At 38.1% G+C, this 6,034-nt stretch overlaps 1 long non-coding RNA gene across 1 annotated transcript; it reads right to left on the bottom strand.

The window, feature by feature from the left end:
• Positions 1-1,750: 1,750 nt before the first annotated feature.
• On the bottom strand, positions 1,751-3,380 carry LOC103885955. Its single transcript, XR_004181775.1, has 2 exons — positions 3,205-3,380; positions 1,751-2,051 (listed from the first exon to the last, which is right to left on the bottom strand). It is a non-coding gene; the product is annotated as an uncharacterized LOC103885955 (long non-coding RNA).
• Between the last annotated feature and the right edge of the window lie 2,654 nt (positions 3,381-6,034).

Raw genomic sequence — 6,034 nt, forward strand, 5'->3', positions numbered from 1 at the left:
GAGGGAGGTCTCTTCCTTTGTTTGCAATATGGAATATCAATCCTGTTGTTTTAACTTTTATTTGTCCTTACAGTTGTTGTCAGAATTGACTAATGTATGTAGAAATGCAAAGGCACTTTGTAAGCTCTTACATGCTTTTACAAACTGAAAGTGTAATTAACTGGAGTGGACATTTTGGTTCAGACATCTAGAAGGCAGATGGGTGAAGAGGGGCACTGTTGGAGAGGACCTAAATTGAGATAGGGAGGTGAGAAGGAGCAAGCCTCTTGAGGACATGGCAGAGCACTTTGCACCATTAGAACAAATGTGTTGGGAAAGAGTGGAGAATAATATTGTACCCAGAGTACATTGGAATTTGAATGTCACTAGGGTAATGTAATATTTTTCTGATAGTCAAGAGACATGAAGCGATGGTAATTTCCTCAAGGAGGAATGACGTGAAATTCTCTCTATTACATTTTGGATGTTTTGACTTATGGAATGACTGACAGTTGAGAGCCCAGGTGTTATCATCTGACTGATCTGGTTTTAAATTCAAGGTTCAATACTTACCAGCAAGACAAATTCGGACTGATCTCTTAATCTCTCTGCATCTCATTTTCCTTATCACCCTGTACCTTGGTATGTTTCCTCATTTGTAAAACTGGGATAATACCCACTCAGAATCACTGTAAGATTTCTAAGTGTTTAGTCAGTGTCTGAAATACAATAAATGTCAGTAATGATGACTACTACGACCACCATCTTCATTATGAATAAAAATAATAAATGAGTTTAGAAGGTTTTGGAACACTTACCTGATTTATACAAAGGCTGTTGAGTGTCTGGTTTGGTTTCTAGTTTTCTACGTTTTATAGGAAGGTAGCAAGTATTGCTGATAAGTTGTAAGTTTAATTAACAGAAATTGGACAATAATTTGGTGAAATAAATAGACAAGATTATCATCTGTGGTATATGGGATGCTTTATTGGGCCCAGTTCTTCACCCTTTGTTGTGGAAACTTGAAACTTCTTTTTGTAAGAGGCAGAGTATATTTTCTATATGCATTGTTGTGTCCAATGAAGTGTTGATAGAAATGAGCTAACAGAGGCTTGCAAAAGCAACTGTGCATTTCTACTCTCTTGCAACTTTGCTATTACAATGAGAAGAATGTGTCTGGAGCAACCTGTGACAGTTTGAGAGACGAGTAGAACAGAGTCAAATTGCTCCAGTCATCCCAGCTGACAACCAGGAAATCTCCAGACCTGTGAGAAGGCCCAGCTAAGAACACGAGAGCTAATTCCATATGCATAAGCTGTCAACTTTTTGTTGCATATCACTGAGATTTGTGGTTGCTTGTTACACAACAACAGCTAACCGATACATCAACAGACAAATATAGTATCAAACCTTCATCAGAAAGAAAAGAAAAAAAAAAGGAGCAGCTATCTTACAAGATAATTTATTGTAAATATTAAAACAGAAAAAGTATACAAAGTCCCTGACACTTAGGACACATTTAGTAAGGTCTAGTTTCTGAGACTAAAGGAGTCAACAATATCTATAAAACTTGCACAAAGCATTGCATTTTAAAGTTTGTGATTAGTCTTTATTAGACCCAAATAGATATGCTATTTTAGTGCCCTTAATGCTGGATTTCTGTATGTTTATAACTTTGAAATAGACTACTTTTCTGAATTTTTGTGTATTGCTTTAAAATATCCATTTTATATGACAGACATTAAAATAAGTCTCTCTTTAAACAATGCAGTCCTCAAGATGAGACTTTATTTTCCCCCATTAATGCAATGGCCTTATTTTCCATTCCCACAATGGACTCAAGCAGTCAGTGATTGGTTAAATTGCTCATTCTGCCTCTTGCCTGGGAGACTTTTGCTGTGAGCAAGCATCAAGCACAAAATCTGACTGCCATGGAACATTAAACAGGTATTCTCCTTTTTAAACTTTGTGATCTCAATTTCCTGGAGTTATCCAATAGAAAACAGATGCAAATTAAGAGCTCAATTCACAAAAATAATAGGTAGCATTTATATTGGCTTCCTATGGAGACACTGCAAAAAAAAGTGCGGAAAGCAGAGTTAGCACATCCAAATGAAACGTGTGTTCCTGCGGTTTCATAAATAATCTTGTTCTCTTCCAAATATTGACCTTTCTGGGCTGAATGCAAGGTAAGCGTAAGTCCAAACAGGGTGGAATCCTAACAGAAAGCCACCTCTCTTTGGAACATGTCAATGCTTTTATGTGCTCTACTGCTTCTTTTCTAGACATACTGGAGAAGAGGAGTATTTTATTCAGTCTGACTCATGACTACTGAATAGTGAATTAAAGGGCTAGGAAGCTGAGCAGTTTCTGACTCTTTCTCAACTGATAAAAAACTCAAGCATCCTAGAGAGTCCATTAAGAAGGAGATTCTTTGGTTTGCTCTGTGTGTGTGTGTGTGTGTGTGTGTGTGTGTGTGTTCACTTTTGTTTTCTATTTGGTTGTTCACTAGCTTTAGTTTTGCTTTATGAAAGAAAGAAAGAAAAAGTCCTGAAAAAGACTACGCTGCTCTGCGATGACGCATTTATGTCGCTCCTTAAGAAAGCTGCGATCATGTATTACCCTACATTAATTAGTGAGAGTTGACACATAGACTTTGATTTTCCCTAGAAATTTTGTAAACTTTGGTGGCAATAATGGAAAGAGAAATAGATACCTGAACCCAAAATGTTGCCTATTACTTAGGAAACTGGAAAAGCAACACGAGGATTGAATATAGCACCAACTTCCACATGGAACTTGTTTTAGATGATCATTTGGCCTGAACAATTTATACAGTCACATCAATTTTATTGAGAACTTTCATCAGGAAAATCTGTTACACATGTAACACAACTAGGCACTCAGTACTTACTTATGGAGATGAAGTGAGGCTGAGTTGGGGAGATACTAGAGCAAAGTATTGGTCACTTGAATGGTAGGACAAGATGGACATAAACAGTTGGATTCTTTGACATATCCAAGTATTTGTCTTACAGTAGGTAGAATGGCTACTGATTGTTCATTTTTCTTATAATTATTTTGGGAAGAGAAAATCATTAATAAAGAGATCTTGGGTATAAGGAAGGTGTCAACTTCCACTTCAGCTCTTGCATCTTAAATGTCTGCTGGTATCTTATGCCAAAGTGGACTCAATTTGTAAATGCAAGAAACAGACTTCAGTACCTGTTCTGTCAAATTTCCCCTGACCAGATTTTATTTATTTTCAATGCTTCTTTTCTGCTCTCATTTCCACAGCTCTCATATTCCAGGCTCAGAATTTTGCTGTTGTTGAGAACTGGCCTATGCCAAGATGTCTGTGTACAATTATTAGGTTATTTGTAGTAGATTTTGGTAGCACCTAAAATTAGATGGAAATGAGGGTTAGCTACTTTCTTTCAACATGAGTGCTTGGATATCAGATTATCATAACAGCAAGTATCAGCAAATTCAGCCATACTTAGAGATATTTCTTCGAAACAATATTTATTTTAGAGTGAGAACATGTGGTATTTGGTTTTCTCTCCCTGTGTTAGTTTGCTGACAATGATGGTTTCCAACTTCATCCATGTCCCTGCAAAGGACATGAACTCATCCTTTTTTATGGCTGCATAGTATTCTCGGGTATATATGTGCCACATCTTCTTTATCCAATTTATCTTTGATGGGCATTTGGGTTGGTTCCAAGTCTTTGCTATTTTGAATAGTATTGCAACAAACATACATGTGCATGTGTCTTTATAGTGGAATGATTTATAATCCTTTGGGTATCTACTCAGTAATGGGATTGCTGGGTCAAATGATATTTCTGGTTCTAGATCCTTGGAGTTGAAAAGTGAGAACACATGGACACAGAGAGGGGAACATCACTCACTGGGGCCTGTTGTGGGGTGGAGAGCTAGGGGAGGAATTAGCATTAGGAGAAATACCTAATGTAGATGACAGGTTGATGGGTGCAGCAAACCACCATGGCACATGTATACCTATGTAACAAACATGCATATTCTGCACATGTATTCCAGAACTTAAAGTATTAAAAAAACCCAAGAGGGAAAAAAAGAAATGATATTTATTTTAAATGCAGTTCCACAATAACAGCTCAATAGCCTGTTTCATGCATTCAGAGATGTACCAATTCTCTGTCCTTTAGGTGCTATGAACATAACATACCAAAGAGGTTGATACAGAACATGCAACAACATAGAAACAAGATACAGCTAGCCTTATAGGCATCATTAGGAAAAGAGAATACTCAGGTGTCATAGCTGGATGCAGATCCATTTCAGAATCCAGCCCTCAGTACTGTCCTGGGGAGTGATGGGCAAATATCTCACTGAACATTTTCTTCATACTAGGGAGAGGGGTGCCTTCAAATATCTTGAGCAATGCAAGGATCTTGAATACTACTAATTCATCACCATTGGCAACCTATTTTAATATTTACATAATTAGCAAAGCCTTTTCTATTAATTGGTGATAAATATGGCTGACTCATAACTGCCTCTGAAGACACCTATGAATTCCTAAGTTAACAACTACTCCTAGATTATGAATTGAAACACACACACATCTATATTGTCTGCAAGTTCATAAATTAAATAACAGAGTTATATACAATACATATTATTGGGAGATCCCACTCCCGATAGTTACATGGGTTCTTTTCTATTTCCTAGATGTCTCAGCCAGTTTGAGAAATAAACGGAAAGAGTACGAGAGAGAAATTTAAAGCTGGGTGCCCAGGGGAGACATCACATGTTGTCAGGATCCATGACGTTGCCTGAGCCATAAAACCAGCAAGTTTTTATTAGTGATTTTCAAAAGTGGAGGGAGTGCACAAATAGGGTGTCGGTCACAGAGATCACATACTTCACAAGGTAATAAAATATCACAAAGCAAGTGGAGGTAGGGCGAGATCACAGGACCACAGGATGGGGCGAAATTAAAATTGCTAATGAATTTTCAGCACGCATTGTCGTTGATAACATCTTATCAGAAAATGAGGTTTGAGAGCAGACAACCTGTCTGATCACAATTTATTAGGTGGGAATTTTCCTCGTCCTAACAAGCCTGGGAGTGCAACAGGAGACCAGGGCTTATTTCATCCTTTCAGCTTCGACCATAAAAGACAGCACGCCTTAAGGGGGCCGTCTATAAACACACCCTCAGGGTGCATTCTCTTTCTCAGGGATGCTCCTTGCTGAGAAAAAGACTTCGGCGATATTTCTCCTATTTGCTTTTGAAAGAGGAGAAATGTGACTCTGTTCCATCCGGCTCACTGGCAGCCAGAAGTCTTTTCTCTGGTGTTCCCTGAACATTGCTGTTATCCTGTTCTTTTTTCAAGATGCCCAGATTTCATATTGTTCAAACGCACGTGCTGTACAAACACTCTGTGTAGTTGACGCAATCATCACAGGGTCTTGAGGCAACATTTATCCTCCTCAGTTTATGAAGAATATGATGGGATTAAGAGATTAAAGTAAAGACAGGCATAGGAAATCACAAGGGTATTGACTGGGGAAGTGATAAGTGTCCACGAAATCTTCACAATTTATGTTCAGAAATTGCATTAAAGACAGGCATAAGAAATTATAAAGGTATTAATTTGAGGAACTGATAAATGTCCATGAAATCTTCACAATTTATGTTCTTCTGCCACGGCTTCAGCCGGTCCCTCCATTCGGGGTCCCTGACTTCCCACAACAACATATATACAATATAATAGTTACCAAACCTTTTTCTGGCCCTCTCAGCTTTTTTAACACTCACAACGTTTTGAGCCTGACTGTTTTGATTAATGAATGTTGGTATTCAATTTGGGATCTGCTGTGGTATACAATGTGATTTCAGCAAGCACACCCCCATTTGTACCCCTCACCCAAAGTCTTCTGTATCTCTAGCCACAAAAACCCCCTAGGAAATGCCAACTCTCAGTAGAGGAGGTGAGGCTAACAGATGAGGGGAAGCTGGAGAGAGTAATACTTCCAATTATTTCCAGAATGTTGAAGAGTGAAGT

This window comes from Papio anubis, unplaced genomic scaffold (assembly GCF_008728515.1).
Source record: "Papio anubis isolate 15944 unplaced genomic scaffold, Panubis1.0 scaffold709, whole genome shotgun sequence".
NCBI classification, from domain to species: domain Eukaryota; kingdom Metazoa; phylum Chordata; class Mammalia; order Primates; family Cercopithecidae; genus Papio; species Papio anubis.